The sequence below is a fragment of the Lepus europaeus genome, chromosome 1, assembly GCF_033115175.1.
Source record: "Lepus europaeus isolate LE1 chromosome 1, mLepTim1.pri, whole genome shotgun sequence".
Taxonomy (NCBI): Eukaryota; Metazoa; Chordata; class Mammalia; order Lagomorpha; family Leporidae; genus Lepus; species Lepus europaeus.
Genome location: NC_084827.1, coordinates 54,398,596 through 54,418,928, shown reverse-complemented (window position 1 = coordinate 54,418,928; position 20,333 = coordinate 54,398,596). Strand labels below are relative to the sequence as shown.

Sequence of the window (20,333 nt, the reverse complement as noted above, 5' to 3'; positions counted from 1 at the left end):
GCAGATACTAATTAACATGTCCATCAGGGTCCTCTTAGAGTAGAGATTGGGGGAGTGATGGAGAATGGGGATATGTCATTCAAAGGATACAAAGTTTTAGCTAGAAAATGGGAATCAGTTTGAAAGATGCCCTGTACTGCCTGACTGTATGCATTGTATACTTCAGAATTGCTTAAAAAGTAAATTTTAAATATTCTCCCCCAAATTGTCCTTTAAAATAAATTTTAAGAGGCATAAGTATGTTGGAGAAATGAGAACTCAGGATAAATAAAAATACCATTCTGTTTACTATGTGATTAATACAGTGCTGCAAAACTTGTGTGTGTATATGTGTACCTGAAATATAAAAAGGAATATAACATAATGAATTATTGACTGCCTTATGAAAATTATATTATCATTAAAGTTTGCATGTCAGAATAAATTAATGGTTATCTCTGAGAGAATACAATTTAATATGGATAACTTACTGAGTCAGTATATCATATAATTGTCCATAATTTAACCTATGTTGAAAATATATGCATGGTACTTCTGCCTGTTCTTTCTGGGAGTAAAGAGAGAAAATCACAGAACTAATTATGTTTGTTGAAGATAAAAAAAGTTTTTAATGGTATAGAGACCTAAAATGCTCAATAGGGAATTATTAATGAAAGCTATTATATCATTGTTGATTATATAATGACCTCAGTTGTGCTGTATTGCATATGTGTTCATATATCTACTATCAAGGCCTTATTTTTCATATTACCATTTAGTCTGAAAATCCAGAACACAATCAAGCATGCCTGTTTCTTCTTCCCTGTCCTCCCTTAAATTCTGATTTTCTGTGTTAAGCTCTACTGGCTTTTTCTAGTGCCTTCTGGAACTTTCTCAATATACTTACCATTTTGTCCCCTGTACTATAACTGCTTGCTATTTTGGTACTTGTTGATAAAAAATAAAAATCATTCCCAATTTGTTAAAAGATGTGTAACTCAAACTTGTTAAAAATAAAGCACTAGGAGTTCCACTTTTGGCATAACAGCATGAGGAGCTAGCTAATGAGATTGAGGAAAACAAGCAAACAACTATTGTTTGGAAAACAACCATTTAAAGTCTTTGGAAATGGTCTGGCAACATGCAGTCAATGAAGAAACATCTGTGAGAACTGAAGGAGCTTATGGTGTTTGAGCCAAGGCCTGACATCTTACTAACCTTGCTCTACTCTGTGACATGGTATTATTCTCTACTGATACAACCAGGAGCAAAGGACTCCTTTTGTCTAAGCTCCCAGTCAGAGGGCTGTCTTCCTCTTAGGAGCAGCATTTTCCCCCAGCTACCTATTTCTGAAGCTAAATACTGGGCTATTGCTGCCAAGAAGTGGCAGCTCCCTTTGTCTGTCAATCTCTGATTGGTGAGACAAAGTCTCTGTCTTGGGCAGGGCAACAATGGGAATAAGTTCTGGGTTGTTCACCCTCACACTGGTGGGGTAGGGGTTCAGAAAGGCAAGATAAGACTCTACCACCCTCATCTGTGCATTGCACACCACCTAATGGTGGGGTAATATTACCCAGGAGAAGCCCAAATTGTCCTTGGGCCTACCACCAGGCCAAGGCTCAGAGATTTTACCTGGAGAGAGAAACAAGAAGCAATGAGCTCCTGAGGGTTGGTCTTTGGTACGGTGCTTAAGACTCCACCTGGGGTGTCCACAACCTGCATCAAAGTGCCTGGATTCTAGTCCTGGTTCTGCCTCTGATTTCAACTTCCTACTAATATGCCCCCTGAGAAGCAGATGAAGTCTCAAGTAGTTGGTTCCCTGTCACCCACATGAGAGACCTGAGTGGAGTTCTGAGCTCCTGATTTTGTCCTGACCCAGCTCTGTTTGTGTGGTTGTTTGAAGAATGAACTACCCTGTGAAACAATGGAAGACATCTCTCTCTCTCTCTCTTTCTGTGTGTGTGTGTGAATGTGTGTGTGTATGAAAAGAAGAGAACTCCCAATCCCTTACCAAAGGAACTGGTATATTTTTTAATAGAGTTAAGAGAAGGTCTAGCCTAAGAAAGCTTTCAAAAGAGTGGAAAAATCTGGAAAACATCAGACTCAGTGAAATAAACCAGTCCCAAAGGGAAAAGTACCATCCATATGTTCTCCCTGTACTGTGAGAACTAAAGAACACCTACAACAAAATCTGTAGAAGTGAAATTGACACTTTGAGAAGGGATGACTTAAGCTACCCTCATCTTGACTGTTGAGGAACAGTTTCATTTTTTTTTTTTTGGCTGTTCCATTTTTTTTTCTTCATACTATTTTTTGAATGCTTTACTTAACATAGAGTTAATCATATGTGTATAAAGTCAATTAAAGATATATCTCATGAAAAAAAGAGTGGGAATAAGAGAGGGAGGAATAAGTTTGTAACTGCAAAGCTGTATAGTTCTGCATACATTCCTATGGACTTACTTCTAAGAGTACAGTTTAAAGACTTGTCATGGGACCCCGAATCCCATTAAGCTATGCGGAAAAAATACCATTTTATGTGTTAAAATGATCATATAAATAAGATCAAGTGTCTGGTAATAATAATAGATAGAATTAAAAAAGAGAATTTTCTAACATGGGAATCAGTCCACACAGCAGACTCATAGAATGACAATTGCTTTAAATAACATTCTGACCTCAGAATGAGCCCTTAAGGCTTCCTTGTCTGGCTGAAAAGCCCGTGAGAGCATTTCAGGCATGGAAAGCCAAGATATTGTGGCAAAAAAAAAAAAAGTCCTACATGAAGGATCTCTGTGGTTGAGACCCAAGTAGAAAAAAGTGGCCATTAAAGAAGGATATCCTTTTCTCTAAAGGGAGGAGAGAACTTCTACTTTGCTTATGGCCTTGTCCAAATAATGATGGAGATTGTGGATTCAGAAGGCTTCCATAGTCTTGGCAATTCATGTCAAGATCCTCGGATGGTCACTGACATCATACATAACAGTGCTCATTGTTAAATTAACAACAAGAATCACTGTGCACTAACTCCCCATGCATTACAATCTCTGTCTTCAGTGAGTTGTATTATGAGAGTTAACTGTAAAACTGGTCCTCAAACGGTTTTTCCTTTGTGTGTGTGTGTGTGTGCGCAAGTTGTGGAAATCTTTACTTAGTATAGAGTTGGTCTTCTGTGTACTAAGTTAATTGAAAATGAATCTTAATGGAGAATGGGGCTAGGAAGGGGAGAGAGAGGAAGAGGAGGGGTGGGAGTATGGGTGAGAGGGCAGGTATGGTGGGAGGAATAACTGTATTCCTAAAGTTGTATATATGAAATTTGTATTCCTTAAAAATAAATTCATAAATAAATTAACAACAAAAAAAGAGTGGAGACATTTGGGAGTTGCCTGATAGAGTCAGCAAAAATATAGAATGGACTATAGGTCTTCAGGAGAGAACTGAAATAGGCAAAGAGACATCTGGGATGAACCCTACTGGGGTCAGAATAAACCTCAAACACTGTCCTTGGGACCCATCCCTTCAAAGACACTCAAATTTGGGTAGATAGACTGTGAAACAATTTAGGCTCCGGGGTACTGTTCAAAAGAATGGAAGAATCAGCTGCAATCAGTGGAGTTTAATAGCTTATATATTCTAGAGAAACAGAAAATCAAAGAGTGCCCTGCTTAAGGCCATGTCACTGCAGCGTGGCTGTAAGCCTATCCCAAAGAGCAGCACCAAAGGCTTCCATACACACTGTGTTGGGAAAGAAACCTTCATTGAAGTAGCCTAGCAAGTCTCTAAGCAGTTTGAAAGTCAGTAATAATAATAAATCACAGAAGGATAACAATTACTCAAATTTGCTATATATATATATATTTTTTTTTTTTTTTTTTGACAGGCAGAGTGGATAGTGAGAGAAACAGAGAGAAAGGTCCTCTTTTTTGCCGTTGGTTCACCCTCCAATGGCCGCTGCAGCCGGCGCATCGTGCTGATCCGAAGCCAGGAGCCAGGTGCTTCTCCTGGTCTCCCATGCGGGTGCAGGGCCCAAGCACTTGGGCCATCCTCCACTGCACTTCCGGGCCACAGCAAAGAGCTGGCCTGGAAGAGGGGCAACCGGGATAGAATCCGGCGCCCCAACCGGGACTAGAACCCCGTGTGCCGGCGCTGCAAGGCGGAAGATTAGCCTGTTAAGCCACGGCGCCGGCTATCAAATTTGCTATAATTTATTACCTAAAATGTCCAGTTTCTTTTAAAAAATGTTCATTTATTTTATTTGAAAGGCAGAGAGATAGAGGCAGAAAGGTAGATGGAGTGAGATCTTCCATGCACTGATTCATTCCCTAGATGCCCATAATAGTCATGGATGGGCCATGCTGAAGTAAGGAGCTAGGAGCTCCATCCGTGTCTCCCACATGAATGGCAGGGACCAACACAACTGAGCCATCTGCAGCCTCTTAGAATATGCATACAGGAAGCTGTTTCAGAAGCAGAGTAGGCAGGACTCAAATCAGGTATGGGAAGTGGGCACCCCAAGCGCTGACTCAACTGCTGTGTCAAATACCTATCCCTAAAATGTCCAGTTTTTAACAAAAAAAGGAGACATTAAAAAAAATGGGAAAGCACGACTTATATCTTCAGATAACATGACTTTGTTAATAGAAAATCTTGAAGAATCCATCAAAAGCTGTTAGAACTAATAAGTTCAGTAAGGCTATAGGATAAAGATCAATATAAAAATAATAAATTATTAAAAGAGGATGAAATCTTGCCTCTTGTAACATAATGGATGCAAGTGATCATTATGCTTAGTGAGATAAGCCAGACCCAAAAAGACAACTATCACATGTTTTTATGATTTGTGGTAGCTTGTAAATAGGGTACCAAAAAAATCTTAGTGTATATGGGTGAAATTGACATCTTTAAAATTCTTTTATTTATGAACAAATTTTGTATTTTTCATATATACAGTTTTAAGAACATAATGATACTTCCCACCCTACCCCCTCTTCCTCATGACTACCCTGCCTTCTCCTACCTGTCTTATTTTTTTCTTTTAATTTTTGTAATGACATACTTTCTTTTTCTTTTTCTTTGACAGAGTTAGACAGTGAGAGAGAGACAGACAGAGAGAAATGTCTTCCTTCCGTTGGTTCACCCCCCAAATGACTGCTATGGCTGGTGCGCTGCGCCAATCTGAAGCCAGGAGCCAGGTGCCTTTTCCTGGTTTCCCATGCGGGTGAAGGGGCCCAAGCACTTGGGCCATCCTCCACTGCCTTCCTGGGCCACAGCAGAGAGCTGGACTGGAAGAGGAGCAACCGAGACTAGAACCTGGCACCCATATGGGATGCCAGTGCTGTAGGCGGAGGATTAACCAAGTGAACCATGGCGCTGGCCCCATCAGTGACATACTTTCAACTTACTTTATAATCACAAGCTTAACCTTCCACTAAAAAAAGAATTCAACAAGTAGGAAGTAGAAAAACCACCATTCCTCAGGTGTATAGACAAGGATTATGAACAGTAATCAAATCTCAGCTCTTTTCTATATTTCTGCTTAACAGTGGTTTTTCTACTTTTTACTTGTTGAATTGTTTATTTAGTGGAACATTAAGACTGTGATTATAAAGTAAATTAAAATAGATTATTGTAAAAATTAAAAAAATAAAGAATGAAGGAAGAGGGATGAAGGGAAGTATCATTATATTTTTAGAGCTGTATCTGTGAACTACATGAAATCTCTTCTCTTTATATTAATAAACGTATTTCTCTAAACTCATAATGAACAATGCAAATAGAACTTTACATAATTCTAATAATGCTAAAAAAGAACATTTTAGCAACAAAAATGCAAAACTTATACTCTGAAAACTACATAGCATTGTTAAAAGTTTAAAGACCCGAATAATTGAAATAACATCACAAATTAATGGGCTGAAAGATTTAGACTGTTAAAATGACAACATTTGCCAAATTGATCCAAAGATTCAATTCAATCAATCTCTATCAGAATTCAAGCTGGCTCTTTTATAGAAATGCGTAAGAAAATCCTAACATGCATGTGAAATTGATTGCAAGGGATCCAGAATATCCAAACTAATCTTAGAAAAGAATACAAAAATTGGATGATTCACATTTCCTGATGTCAAAGCTTGCTACAAAGCAGCAGTAATCAGGACAATGTTGTACTGCAAAGGGTAGGCATACATATATCTTAATTATTCTAGAAGTGAACTCATATGTCAGGAAAGAATTATCTCTTCATCTTTTTTTTTTACAGATTTAATTTATTCATTTGAAAGAGAGAAGTAAGAGTCATGGAGGGAGGGAGGGGGGAGGGAGGGAGAAACAGAGAGAGAGAGAGAGAGAGAGAGAGAGAGAGAGATCTTCCATCTGCTGGTTCACTTTCCAGATGGCTATAACAGCCAGGTCTGGGCCAGGCAAAAGCCAGCAGCTAGGAACTCCATCCTGGTATCCTACATCAGTGATGGGGTCCCAAGCACTAGAGGCACCCTCTGGTGTCTTCCCAGGCACATTAGCAGGAAGCTGAATTAGAAACATAGTAACTGGGACTTGAAGTGATGTTCTAATATAGGATGCTGCCATGGCAATGCTAGCTAACAATTGTGTTTGTAACAAATTGTGCCAGGACAAACTGTAATCCATGAGCAGAAGAATGATATGGTAGCTTTACTTCATAGTAGGTGCAAAAGTTTACTCAAAATGGATCAAAGATCTAAATGTAAGAGCTAAAACTATAGAGTTCTTAGAAGAAAACATAGGTGTCAGTCTCCGTGAAGTAAGATCTGGCAATGAATTCATAGATCTGATAGTAAATGTACAACCAACAATAACAGAAATTAATAAATTAGATATCATTGGCATTGAAAACTTCTATAATTCATATCACACTATCAAAAAACTGAAGACAATACACAGAATGTGACAAAAATTTACAAATCATACATCTCATATGGGGTTTGTATTTAGATTCTAAAGGAACTCTTAAAAGTCAGGAAGACAAAAAAAAAAAGCCACTGAAAAAATGACCAAAGGATATAGACAGGTATATAAACGTACTCACCAAGATGACTAAAATGAAAAACTCAGAAATAAACAAATGGGTGAGGATGTCGAGAAGTTGGACAAATCCCATTTATACTGTTGGTGTGAATATAAGGTGGTCCAGCAGCTTTGGAAAATAGTCTGGCAGCTTCTACGGGTTAAAGTAAAGTTGTCATGTGACTCAAGATTCAAGAATTACATTCCTGCATATATACCCAAGAGAAATAAAATCATATATTCACACAAGCACTTACAAGTGAATGTTTGTAGCAGCCCTATTCATCATATCCAAAAGCTGGAAACTACCCAAATGTCTGTTAGTGGATGAATGGATAAAGGAAATGTGAAATGTGATATATCCCTACAATGGAATATTTCTCAGCCATAAACATGTATAAAGTACCTATACATGCTGAAACATGGTGGACTTGAAAACATTAGGCTATGTGAACATGGTCACAAAATACCACATATGATTCCATTTGTCTGAGATGTCCAGCCTGGTCAAATCTGTAGAGACACAATGTAGATTGTGGTTGCTTAGGGATGGGGTGGGGTGGGGAGATAGAAATGGGGCTGATAAATAAGGGTATGGGTTTCTTTTTGAGGATATGAATGTATTCTAAAATTGACAGGATGATGGGTACACATGTCTGAATATACTAAAAACCATTACACTTTACGCTTTAATTAGATGGACTTATAGTAGGCAAATTATATCTCAATAAAACTATTAGAAAAAATTAGCAATACAGCCTCTTCCCTACACCTACACATCCTTGAACTAACACAGGAAACTTACTCAAAACTTAATCCATGTTAGCAAATTGTAGAAAGAACAAACATTATTTGGCAGTGGTCCTAATAAAAAGCCATGAGACAATTTATATCTTTAGAAATATTACTAAATGGAGAGTGAAGAGTATAAACTGAGTAATTTTTAGTAATCACTCCTTCATTTTGAACCCCTCAGGTTATTTTTGGGGTAACATGAGAGGAGCTAGAGGAAACCGAAGCCACAGGATATGCCTTTCCTTCCTTCTTTATTAGAAAACACATCAGAATTGCATCCCACTTATGTAAGCTGTGAAAAAGATAAATCACTTTGAATGTACCTGCTGCTTTCCCTTTGGCCAATACCTGGCAGAGCTCAGAAATAATTCTTTCTAGTTAGCCACCAGTGAGAAACAAATAGAGTGCACTTTCTGATGTAAACGCAGTCAGATTCTCTAACAAGCTCCAGTAAAAATTATTATTTATGAAAATTTTCAAATTTTTCAAACCATCTGCCATTCTAAAGTTATTAACACAGCATCATACACTTTGGTTTTATGATGTGGTAATAGGCTGGGTGGCTAGTGGAAAAATCTTCTAATTAGAAAATGATATGGCCGAAAGTTGCATATTTGCAAGCCAGGCCGCTGTCAATGTCTGTGTGCTAGCAGTTGTTATAGTTTGATCACAAATTAGTTTGTTAAACTGCCAAATCAGCTTTGTTTTTTTCAATAAATAAAAAGCACTATTTCTTCATCTTTTATTTTTCTCCTCCTTTTTTATCTCACAAGATGAATGCATGTTTTTCTGTTTACCTCTCCTTGACATCAGTAGGGTAACATCAGACAGTTGAATGACAAATCTTGTTACTTCTTCATTTCACATTTCTGTTTAACCACTTACTGCACTGGCCCCATAAATCATCAATGCCAGTAACTTTGAAAAATAACACAGTGTCCATCATGCTGGTTGGTCATGAAGAATCAGCCTTTGAGCTAGGAAGTAGCAGGGGATGGGATGGAAGCAATACAATAGTGTGACAGTAAGAACAATGTCATTAGTAGCTGTGTCAAGGGTAATATTTGGCAGACATTGTGACAGTGGAGAGGTAACATCCAAGACAATGTCCCACCACACTCCTGAAAATCTTAATTGTCCTACATTGGAGTTAAAGCAGATGTGATACACAGGGCTATGTACTGGAGCTGTTCAAAGAATCACTTGCAATGCTGAAGTTACATTCATTTCAGAATATTTACATCTACAGTTATAACAACATGTGAGAATATGGGTGCTTCATGGTGACAAACAGAGGTGAAGGAGCAGTGAGACTCATCCAGAGATAGTAGGTGAGGGTGGAAGTATCGTGATCAAGAAACAAGAGCCTCACTGAGAATAACTAGAAATAAACATGCAGAAGATAGATTTGTGTGAACTAAGGCAAAGATTTTCAGAGTGTGGTCTCCAGATGAGCTCCTCAAAATTGCCTGGGAAAATGTTAGGACTACAGATTCTCTTTGCCACCCATACCCGTTGATCCTGAAATTTTGGACATGGGGCTCACCAATCTGTTTTTACCCAGACTCCTAGGTGATTTTTTTTTTCTTTTTCTGTAAACTACATTTATTGACTATGTACTGGACACACCATATACAAGACAGGTAACATGGGGGCATGTAAGAACTTGAGAAATTAAATACACAGGCTAATTTTACCACTAATTCTAACTACTAAAGAAATACACACAAAATCTGTACAAGTTATTCTTCATAATGAAATTTTGATTCCTGTCAAAGGACAATAACCTACACATATACTAAAATAAAAATATTTTAAAAATTGTGCTTAACATCATAGAATTTCCCTAAAATGGGTTGGTAAAATCCTATGCAGGATTGATCCTCAATTAACACATATTTCCCATTAAAGATTGCTTGAGCAGTACAAATAATTTGACTCCATTGCCGAGAATCTAGTCAACAACTATATACACAGTTCCTCTAAGAAACATCACAGCATTTTCATTAAGTCCTTTTCTCCATCAAAGTCCACCTTATTTTTAGCAAGTTCTCTTCAAAACCATTTATATGTCTTTTGTCTGATCATCTCCCTCTAGTTTCCTGATTCCATTTTTTAAACAATTTATAGTTCACGACTTGCTTTTAATCTCTCCTTCAGCTCTGCAATTTCAAAGCTTGTTTTTTTCTTGGCAGCTTCTAATTTTTCTCTAGTTTTCACTTCAAGTTCTGCAAATTCTGTTTCATGCTTATAGGCTCCTAATGTTAGCTGACGAGATGGTGTTAATAATTGTTGCATCATTGCTGTTGGATCTTGAAATATCATTTCATCATATAACTCTAAAAACACTGTCTTTTTTCCCAGCATTGCATTCGTGTCTGATTGAAACAGTTTAATAAATGATGTAGGGTTACAGGTCTTTCATTAGGGTCAATAAAAAATATCTAAATGATTATTTCAAATTCACCCCATCCTGTTTCAGTAATTTCATATGGAGGCTTCTTAACAACTCTTAAAGTATTGCCATAGCTTTCGTGCAATTTAAATCGGATTTTCTTCACATATGCCAACATATCCTCATTTCTATATGGCTTTACATACACCGTCCACTGATGTGTGTACCCATCTTCTCTTTTCTTTCCAAAATATCCAGCAACATTACCATATACTATTGGTTTAACAATAGTTACTCCCTTTACTCTCCCGCCGGAGTCAGGCCCAAATTCGGCCATTCTCTTGAACATATTGTCCAACGGAAGAAGCCACTGCTGCCAGGGAAAGAGACCAGGGCCTGCGGGGTCGCCGCTGCCCTCAGAGGACCCCTCCTCCCGCGCGGGCGCAGGCGGAGGCTTTCCGGCTGAGGGAACGCTAGTCACAGCGCCTCCAGGCGCTCAGCGCCGCCAACCCGTCCAGGCAGACGCCATCCCTGAAGGCCATTCAGCCCCGGTGCCAGGCGCCTACTCCTAGGTGATTAAAATGCATAGTTAAGTTTTAGAAACAATGTTCTGAGGTGGTCTCTTGTAAGATGTGAGGGTAACCTCACATATTGGACATTGGAAGTTGCTTTGGAAGCAGCAGGAGATAATGATAATTGCAAATAAGTCTTAGAAGGCAGAGGATCTCAGTCCTATTAGGTAGGAATGCATGGACTTTAACTCTGGATTCTGGAGTATTTGGCATAAAGGAAAAGGCATTGTGTCACAAATGATGCTAATATTTTGTGGCTGGGTGATTTGGAAGATGATGGCACTTCAAATGAAGAGTTCCATTGTAGTCATAGTAATAAAAAATAACAAGAAGACTTTCAGTAATAACATAAAACAATTTTTATCTGGAATTTAGGAGGTATTTGAGCTTAGGGTAAAGAGGAAAAAAGACGTGAAGAGAATACTATTGCAGAGAACACTAATACTAAAATAGAGAGAAAGAAAAATATCAAATAAAGAATGACAGTTTAGCCAGCATGAAGAAGAGAACCAAGGGAGCTTCGTACTTAGAAGGTGAAGAGAAGAGAATTCCAAGGGTAACTGGTGTAGTGTCCAGTACTGAAAGAATAATAAATTTGTCATTTTGAGATATCTGGGATGATCCCTAAGAGCCTTGTAAGGATGAGAACTAGAAGCCAGATTGAAAGAGAAATAGGGGTGAGTGGTTGGTAGACAAATGGATATAAGAGACATGGGATGGAAATTAAAACTTGATGCTACTGCATATCCTAACAGTCACAATTTTAGTATTTCAAGAAACATTGAAATAAGAAACTTGTACTGTTGAGACAATCACAAAACTGTTGTTAGAGTGTGATTTTTCTGCTCTGAAATTCGCGTTGAAGTTTAATTCTATCAGTGAGAGGGTAGAAACATTTTTTTTAACTTTTATTTAATGAATATAAATTTCCAGTGTACAGCTTATGGATTACAATGGCTTCCCCCTCCCATAACTTCCCTCCACCTGCAACCCTCCCCTCTCCCGCTCCCTCTCCCCTTCCATTTGCATCAAGATTCATTTTCAATTCTCTTTATATACAGAAGATCAATTTAGTATAAAAATTTCAACAGTTTGTACCCACATAGAAACACAAAGTGAAACATACTGTTTGAGTACTAGTTATAGCATTAAATCAAAATGTACAGCACATTAAGGACAGAGATCCCACATGAGGAGCAAGTGCACAGTGACTCCTGTTGTTGACCCAACAAATTGACACTCTAGTTTATGGCGCCAGTAACCACCCTAGGCTCTCATCATGAGTTGCCAAGGCTATGGAAGCCTTCCAAGTTTGCTGACTCTGATCATATTTAGACAAGGTCATAAAAGACAGGGTGAGGATAGTAACCAATGATCCTAAGAGTGGCATTTACCAGGTTTGAACAATTATACAGCATTAAGTGGGGAAGAGGACCATCAGTACACACAGGTTGGGAGTAGAGCCATTGGTGGTAGAGTAGAGGTTATGATTACAAAGGAATGAGGCCCAAGTGCGCCTGACAGGGTCTAGAACAAAGGACAGAGTCATTATTAGAGGAGCTAAGAAAGGTGCTGTCTAAGCTACAATTAAGTTTTCTGATTGAGAGGCAAATAGAACCTGATAGAAGGGGCTTGATAATAATCTGGTGGGCTTTAGGCCTTGTAAATTCAGAGGCCTAGACCTATCTATCTCTTCACATGGGGTATATCCTAAGGGAGGTGTGAACCTCCTAGGGGAAGGCACTCTTTGACTCTCATTACTTGGCTGGCCTGGGAGGAGAGCTGGCCAGGTAAAGGCAGGGGACATCTCTAACAAGAAATTTACAGTTCTGCCTGCAATGTTGCTGACCCTACTTGACCATCCCCTCAGCTGCAGTGGTCACTTTGGAAGCTGGGCTGAGTGAAGGGCTTTTCAGCTTAGAGCCAATAAGATCTGTGGCTCTGACCTGGGCATCCTTCGACTCCAGGGCAGGTCCATTTCCAGTGATCCAACTCTTGGCTGGCAGAGCTGCCAGGGCTCTTCACAAGTTGACTTCTGCCGAAGCCCAGGCTTACCACATTGAAAGGCACTGCAGTGGACTGGCCTGTTGGGTCTCCTTGAGGGCAGATCACTGTACAGATCAGCCATTAATAGGCCTGCCACCCATTGCTTCTGATGCCGAGCTTTCTTTTCCTCCTGGTTTGTGTTAAAGCAGACTAGAGGATGCAAGTCAAGGGAGTGCCCGTGTCCCATCTCTAATCTTCGGTGGCCTGAACTACAAGTCTATAGTCAGAGGCATGTTCTGTAGTAGTTTTTCTAAGGTAGACAATGCCCATGAGGAAAATTATATTCTCACTTTAAAACTTTCTTTCCCTTTGGTGTGAAAGGGAGGTTTTTTCTACTTAATGTTTACTTTGCTGATGGCAAAGTAAATCTAGCTATGAGATTATAATTTAAGCTCTTATTTTGGCTATACTATTACAGAAAAATGTTAGCCATCTCTTTTATAAGGTCTAAAGATTAAATTGTGCGTCCTACAGATTCCTTCATTATAGAATTAGTTTCCTACCTTGAAGAGAATAGAGAAATGAAAGAAGAAGTTGGGCTTAGAATAGAGAAATGAGGGCGCAAGTCCTAGATCGCTTGCTGTCAATAGCAATATTACATGAATACTTAGCAAATGGTTTTAACCATTAGATAACAACTTAAGGAAACATTTACCAGAAGGTCCAATGCCTTCTATAAATTTTAAGAATCATGTATTTGGAAACACCTCTTAAATATCTAACATGGTGTAGTTTGTTTGACCAGTAAACTTAAGCACAACCATATAAAATGTTTTTAGTTTCTTTCTACCAACAAGTTTAAAACATATGATACACAGATTCAGGTCCCACAAATTAAAATGTATCTTTGATTGATTTTAGCAGCTTAAATTTATGGACAATCTTATCTATAAGCCATTTAAAATACAACTCTTAATAAAATTTCCCCATGTGGACATACAATATGTACACACATATAACATAGCATAGTAGACCAATATAGCAATTTTAATAATAGCTTTTAAAATCTTTAACTCTTTTTGTAGATTGCCAATTGATTTGAATTGCTTTTTGTTTTTAGTAACCTCAGTTAACCATACTTTCTCTCAGTTGGTACTGTTAATACATTATTGGCTTCATCTGTTTACAGAGTCATCCCAAGGTACTGAATACAATAGAAGTGGCTGGAAAAAGTCCATAGGAACCTATAGGAGGACAGCTAAACACAGAACCAACAACGCTTTAGTTTTATGAGCAGCAAATCATATATAACTGTGGATGACAAAAGACTTTAAGTCGCCATGTTTAAAATTACAAACTCATCAACCAACAAGAGGCACTTGCTTACTTCACAGTATTTTTGAAAGCCCCTGTAGGATTTTACAAGTATTTAACCCTTTAGGCCTCTGGGGCTTTCTCATTAAGATAACTATCATGTCTAGTAACACAAAATCATTAGACTTTTTAATTCTCAAACATTTGTATTACTAGCATTTTCCATTATAGAAACTTAAAGTTTGGTACCACATCACATCTTGACAGTACTTCTAATATAATCCAAATAGCCTGATTAGTTGGTGTCTCTATAAGATTTGAGACATAGGTCCTTCGATTTTTTCAGTTGGGCCCAAACTGGAAAAACCAAAGTCCAGGATTTACTGGAAATTTTAGAGTCCAGCTTGTTTGAAACTTTGATTTTTTGAATGCCTGTCAAGAATGCCAAGAAGGCTCAAAATCCAAAATATCTGGTTGAAATAAGATTCCTTAAAATCATGACATAACATAGACCAAATTTGATCATTGTTACAAGGTGATTATTGAAATCTTTGAAAATAAGCACATATTTAAATGACCCATAGCTCTTAATAAAAATTCAGCTGTTTTTGAACAATTAGAATTTAACAGACATCAAGAGAACATAATAGATTACTTTAACACATTGCTTTAACAGAGCATCAGAGTTTAATTCTATGTCAAAGAGAAATTGAGCTTCCTGTGATCTTTTGCTGTGAGGTTTCCTTCCTTTCCCTTCTTTCATATTGGTGACCATGTTTCTGTGTTTCTGTGTGTAAGACATCTTTAAGCATCTTTTGCAGGGCAGGATGAGTGGCAACAAATTCTTTCAATTTCTGTTTGCTATGAAAAGTCTTAATTTCACCTTCATTCACAAATGAGAGCTTTGCAGGATATAATATTCTGGGCTGGCAGTTTTTCTCTCTTAGTACCTGGGCTATATCTCACCATTCCCTTCTAGCTTGTAGGGTTTCTGATGAGAAGTCTGCTGTGAGTCTAATTGGAGATCCTCTGAGAGTAATCTGACGTTTCTCTCTTGCACGTTTTAGAATCTTTTCTTTCTGTTTCACTGTGGTGAGTTTGATTACAACGTGTCGTGGTGAGGATCTCTTTTGGTCACATTTATTAGGGGTTCTATAAGCTTCCTATACTAACATGCCTCTGTCCTTCTCCATACCTGGGAAATTTTCTGCTAGTATCTCACTAAAAAGGCCTTCTAATCCTTTCTCCCTCTCCATGCCTTCAGGAACTCCTAGAACCCGAATGTTGGGTTTTTTAATAGTATCCTGTAGATTCCCGACAATATTTTTTAGATTTCTAATTTCTTCTTCTTTTCTTTGGTTTGGCTGTTTCCTTTCCTGTTCTGTCTTCTAAGTCCGACATTCTCTCTTCTGCTTCACCCATTCTGTTTTTAAGGCTCTCTAATGTGTTTGTCATTTGATCTATTGAATTCTTCATTTCATTATGATTTCTCATCACTATCACAGTTTCTTGTTCTACTAGTTGTTTCATTTCATTTTGATTCCTCCTTAATATTTCATTTTCACAAGAGAGATTTTCTATCTTGTCCATTAAGGATTTCTGTAGTTCAAGAATTTGTTTTTGAGAACTTCTTAATGTTCTTATCAATTTTTTGTGATCTGCTTCTTGCATTTCTTCGATCTCATCATCTTCATAATCTTGAATTGGGGTGTCTTTTTCATTTGGGGGCGTCATAGTGTCTTCCTTGTGCTTGTTACCTCAGTTTTTGCATTTGTTGTTTGGCATGTTGGAGATGTTTGGTTTCTTCACTGTGGTGTTTTTTCTTATTACACTATGGCTGTATATGAAGTGGACTGCTTTCGGTGGAGCCTTAGAGGCTTGAGATGAGTGTGGCCTGAGAGCTGTGTTTGGTTCCTTAGGGTTGAAGGTGTGTCAAAGATGACACTCCCAGGTTAGGCATGGTAAACCTCTCTTTCTTTCTTTCTTTCTTTTTCTTTTTTTTTTTTTGATTCAAAAGGGAAGTAATTCCTCACAGCTGAACGTAATTGGAGGTAGTTAGCAGGCAAATGATATACCCACAGGAGCTAGAGATTGGAAGCTCTTTCCCAAGGACCACACACGGAATCTCTGCTGCCCTCAGTGTGGGCTCCAATTCTCCTGCAGTCTCCCACTGGGTTGCCAAGTTAGATCCTAATCTCCTGTTATTTCACCCTTCCCCCCAGAGTCAGGTTTTTCTGCTAGGCTCAGGGGCGGTGCATACCTGAGGTCACCCTGCTTATGACGTATGTCCAAAATGGCGCCTGCTCTTTGTCTTGCTAGCCTTTGAGGGGTGAGCGGAGAGAAACTCGTGTCCGTATCGGTCACTTTTTTTTTTCCTCTCTCTCTTCTGGTTAGCCTGGTGAACTCTTCCCCACGGAGTTTCAAGCCTCGTTCCCTCTAGTCTCCTCTTTCCGCTTGCCTGCTGGTGTCTTGGGCTATTGAGGTTCGGCTCACCTCGCGTTCCAGCGCTGGTGTCCTGAACTTGGGCTCCCACGCTCTCCACGCTGGTCCACTGTGAATCACTAGTTCTGGAAGAGTTTCCTCTGCTGTTTCTTCCCCTACTCTTCCTTGACCCTGCAGTATCTCCACTTTTATTAACCTGTGTCTTCCCGAACTATCAGTGTGCTCCCTTCCTATTCAGCCATCTTGCCGCTGTGGTAGAAACATTTTTAAAAAGTTTTATTTATGTGAAAGGAAGAATCCCCCCCCCCCCCCACACACACACAGAGAGGGATTTCGGCTACCTTAGTTTACTCCGCAGATGCTCACAACAGCCAGGGCTGGGCCAGGACAAAGCCAAGAGCTAGGAATGCCATCTGGGTCTTGCTTGTGCATTGCAGAAACCCAAGTACTTAAGCCATCATTTGCAGCCTGCCCAGGTGCATTAGCAGGAACCTGGATAGGAAGCAGAAGTACAATTTGATCCTGGGTATTCTGATATGTTATGTTGGTATCTCATGCTGTGGCTTAACCCTTGGGGCCACAACACCTGCTCCAAGAGTGTAGAAAATTAATTTGACTATAGTACTTAGATAGAGCCTTTGAGAAGGGATTAAAATTAGATGAGGCCATCCAAGTTCAGTCCACATGATTGAATCCTGGTGGCTTTGTAAGAAAAAGACCTGCAGATACCCAGGCTCACTCCCTGTTTCTTGACATGTGCCATTCTGTGCTGCTGCCAGAGGACTCAGCCAGCAAGAAAATCCTCACCAGATTCAGCCCCTGAACCTCAGACCAGAGTGAGGAGCGAAATAAAACCTCTTTTCTTTACAGCACACCCAGTCTGCGATATGGTGTTATTAGCAATAGAAAATGCACTATTAGAAACCGAAAAACTATGTTAAGAAAGTAGCTATTCAAATACAGGAAGACAAAGCCTAGGATCTCAGCAAAGAAGAGTGACATGTCAAGGGTAGTTCTGAAATGAGTAAGAGTGAAGCAAGGGGGATTATTTAAAAGATTACAGAAAATGTAGTCTTAAGCCTGCTTAATGTTAGTGATCTTCTTTGAGGGAATTAATTTTTAAGTGGGTCTGAAATAAGAGCCAGTATTTGATGTGTGTGTGTTTGTGTGTGTGTCCGAGAGAGAGAATTTCCTTGAAGCCTCATTTCTTGATAGCTTTTTATTCTGTACCTGATTGCGTGGTAATTCTTAAAGAGAAGGCAATGGGATGTATGTTTAAAACCTGATTCAGAAGACTATTCAGAATATCTTTGTGTGTATTCAGGGAATATATCATATTTTACCTCTTCCTTTTGTGGATATTGTATAGCATTTTAAGAAGGAGGATCTGGAAATGTACCCATAGGGCATCCAGGAGCAAGCCTGAACAAAATTTAAAGCAATAGCTTTCACCTTGAATTTTAAAAGCTCCCAGTATCTTTAATATAACTGTTCAGGCAGACTCTTTTTTTTTTTTTTTTTTTTTTTTTTTTACAGACAGAGTGAATAGTGAGAGAGAGAGAGAGAGACAGAGAGAAAGGTCTTCCTTTTTGCCGTTGGTTCACCCTCCAATGGCCGCTACAGCCGGTGCATCTTGCTGATCCGAAGCCAGGAGCCAGGTGCTTCTCCTGGTCTCCCATATGGGGACAGGGCCCAAGCACTTGGGCCATCCTCCACTGCCTTCCCGGGCCATGGCAGAGAGCTGGCCTGGAAGAGGGGCAACCGGGATAGAATCCGGCTCCCCAACGGGAACTAGAACCCAGTGTGCCGGCGCCGCAAAGCGGAGGATTAGCCTGTTAAGCCACGGCGCCGGCCTCAGGCAGACTCTTAAATCAAGCGCCCTTAGATCCTTTCGGTCTACTGGTAAAACCTGTGTTTCTGTGCTCAGAACCCCAGGCTAAGGGAAGAGTACAGTGGCCTATTTCTGATAGAGTGGGATGAAATAGATGATTGGAACATGGATATAACATGCCTGTGAGTTGCACATGATCTGAGATTGAACAAATTGGTATAGTAGGAGCTGTGGATTAAGTTGACAGAACTCTTTCAAATTATTTTTCTCACAATAACTCCATTTTTAGGGCAGTTGTCATTATCCCTGGTTTGAGTATGGACATTGCAACACAAAGGAGCTAGGTGACTCTCTCAGGATCCCAGAGCAAATTAAAAGCAGAGATGAAAGTGGACCCCTGCACAGCACCTTGTTGGACCTGGGGTAAAAGCGAAATTTGGGGTGAGGATTTAGTGCAGCTGTTATGACTGGGATGCCCACCTTCTATACTGGAGCACCTACGTTCAGGTATTGGTTCTGCTCCTCATTTCAGCTTCCTGCTAATGTGCATCCTGGGAGGCAAGAAGCAGGTGATGGCTCAGACCTGGGTCCCTGCCACCCATGTGGTGTACCCAGATTGCATTCTGAGCTCCTGGCCCAATCCTGGCTGTTTCAGGCATTTGGGGAAGTGAATCAGTGGGTGGAAGCTTGCTCTCTTTTTCTACCCCCCCTTTCAGTGTTTGTCTTTCTCTATTTGTCTCGGTGCCTTTCAAAGACATAAGAATTTAAAAAGAAAAAGAAAATCTTGTATCATAACCATGTATCAAAATATCCTTCCCACTGACTAGATCAAGTGGAAAAAGTAAAAAAAAAATCTACAAATTCTACAACGAAAAAGTCTGAACAGTCATTTGACAAAGCAGTTAAGATGTAGCTTGGGATGCCTGCATTCCATTTCAGACTGCCTGGGTTCAAGTGTGAGCTCTGTTCCTGGTTCCCACTTCCTGCTACTGTGCACCTTTGGAGGGAGATGTGATAGCTCAAGTAATTGGGTTCCTGCCTCCTATACCACGTGGGAGACCTGGATTAGGTTCCTAGCTCCCAGGAACATGGGGAGAGAACCAGTGGATGGGAGTTCTTTCTGTGCCTTTTTAAAAATGTATAAATTCATAAAGGCCTTCATTGCTCTATTTGCCTGTTATATCTCCTTTCCTCTTAGCTTAGTGAAATCCTAGCCCTCCCCACCCCCCTTTTTTTCATTTCTTGGATCAATGGTATATTCTCTGAAGAGCTTTTTAAAAAATATTCAGATAAGATTATTTGTAGTGCTCTGCTATATTTGTAGTACCAGGTGTAGTTACCAACTTATGAGCTCAGCATATTGTACTTCAGCTTAAATATCTCTCTCCCTCCATCAGTTGTGAGACTCTTGAAAGCTGAGCAGTCTTTTCTTATCTAAGTATGTATCATTAGCTCATAACATGCTGGTGACTGGCAGAAAGCCAGTGGCTAATAATGACTGTTGAGTGACAGAATGGATAAGATGAGTCATCTCTCTGAAATTACTCAACACGCAACTAAATAATGAAATGCATTCCAGAAAATGGTTTCCAGGAATAGTTGTTGGAATTTCAAGTCATATTAAGAAGTGTTAATATTTCCTAGACACTGTTATATCTGCTATCAATGACATTAATGAATTAGTTATCAGTTTTGATCCTCACTTGTAGTACCAAAAATGTAGAGGCCTAAAGTAGAAGGATTTTTGTTTTGTTTTGTTTTTATAAAACACAACTATTTAAAAGCAATTAAGTTTTGTCCCTTATAGTACTAAGTATTCCTTAATTATAACATGATGATTTTTTTACACATGATCTTAGCCAAAAGGCCGAGAAGTGATAACATGATGATTTTTTTTTTTGACAGGCAGAGTGGACAGTGAGAGAGAGAGAGTGAGAGAAAGGTCTTCCTTTGCCGTTGGTTCACCCTCCAATGGCTG

The 20,333-nt window shown here is 39.3% G+C and overlaps 1 protein-coding gene and 1 pseudogene across 1 annotated transcript in view; one reads left to right on the top strand and one right to left on the bottom strand.

The window, feature by feature from the left end:
• The window catches only part of PCLO (piccolo presynaptic cytomatrix protein), a 623,081-nt gene that overhangs the window by 212,550 nt on the left and 390,198 nt on the right, over positions 1-20,333 (top strand). The window lies entirely within an intron of this gene.
• On the bottom strand, positions 9,591-10,560 carry LOC133749365 (YEATS domain-containing protein 4-like; annotated as a pseudogene).